Here is a 1,692-nt window from a genome sequence, read left to right on the forward strand (position 1 = left end):
AAGCTAGAACTCAATCACAAGAGGAAATTTGGAAAGAACCCAAATACATGGAGACTAAACAGCATCCTTCTAAAGAATGAATGGGTCCACCAGGAAATTAAAGAAGAATTGAAAAAATTCATGGAAACAAATGATAATGAAAACACAATGGTTCAAAATCTGTGGGACACAACAAAGGCAGTCCTGAGAGGAAAATACATAGCGGTACAAGCCTTTCTCAAGAAACAAGAAAGGTCTCAGGTACACAACCTAACCCGACACCTAAAGGAGCTGGAGAAAGAACAAGAAAGAAAGCCTAAACCCAGCAGGAGAAGAGAAATCATAAAGATCAGAGCAGAAATCAATGAAATAGAAACAAAAAAAAAAAATAGAACAAATCAACGAAACTAGGAGCTGCTTCTTTGAAAGAATTAATAAGATTGATAAACCCCTGGCCAGACTTATCAAAAAGTAAAGAGAAAGGACCCAAATAAATAAAATCATGAATGAAAGAGAAGAGATCACAACTAACACCAAAGAAATACAGACAAGTATAAGAACATACTATGAGCAACTCTACGCCAACAAATTTGACAATCTGGAAGAAATGGATGCATTCCTAGAGACATATAGACTACCACAACTGAACCAGGAAGAAAGAGAAAGCCTGGACAGACCCATAACCAGTAAGGAGATTGAAACAGTCATCAAAAATCTCCAAACAAACAAAAGCCCAGGGCCAGACGGCTTCCCGGGGGAATTCTACCAAACATTTAAAGAAGAACTAATTCCTATTCTCCTGAAACTGTTCCAAAAAAATATAAATGGAAGGAAAACGTCCAAACTCATTTTATGAGGCCAGCATCACCTTGATCCCAAAACCAGACAAGGATCCCATCAAAAAAGAGAACTACAGACCAATATCCTTGATGAACACAGATGCGAAAATTCTCACCAAAATACTAGCCAATAGGATTCAACAGTACATTAAAAGGATTATTCACCACGACCAAGTGGGATTTATTCCAGGGCTGCAAGGCTGGTTCAACATCCACAAATCAATCAATGTGATACAACACATTAATAAAAGAAAGAACAAGAACCATATGATACTCTCAGTTGATGCTGAAAAAGCATTTGACAAAGTACAGCATCCCTTCCTGATCAAAACCCTGCAATGTGTAGGGATAGAGGGCACATACGTCAATATTATCAAAGCCATCTATGAAAAACCCACCACAAATATCATTCTCAATGGAGAAAAACTGAAAGCTTTTCCGCTAAGGTCAGGAACACGGCAGGGATGTCCGTTATCACCACTGCTGTTCAACATAGTACTAGAAGTCCTAGCCTCAGCACTCAGACAACAAAAGGAAATTAAAGGCATCCAAATCAGCAAAGAAGAAGTCAAACTATCACTCTTCACAGATGATATGATACTATATGTGGAAAACCCAAAAGACTCCACTCCAAAACTGTTAGAACTTGTACAGGATTTCAGTAAAGTGTCAGAATATAAAATCAATACACAGAAATCAGTTGCATTTCTCTACACCAACAACAAGACAGAAGAAAGAGTAATTAAGGAGTCAATCCCATTTAAAATTGCACCCAAAACTATAAGATACCTAGGAATAAACCTAACCAAAGAGGCAAAGAATCTATACACAGAAAACTATAAAGTACTCATGAAAGAAATTGAGGAAGACACAA

This window comes from Lontra canadensis, unplaced genomic scaffold (assembly GCF_010015895.1).
Source record: "Lontra canadensis isolate GAN:19392208 unplaced genomic scaffold, GSC_riverotter_1.0 scaffold34, whole genome shotgun sequence".
In the NCBI taxonomy this organism is placed as follows: domain Eukaryota; kingdom Metazoa; phylum Chordata; class Mammalia; order Carnivora; family Mustelidae; genus Lontra; species Lontra canadensis.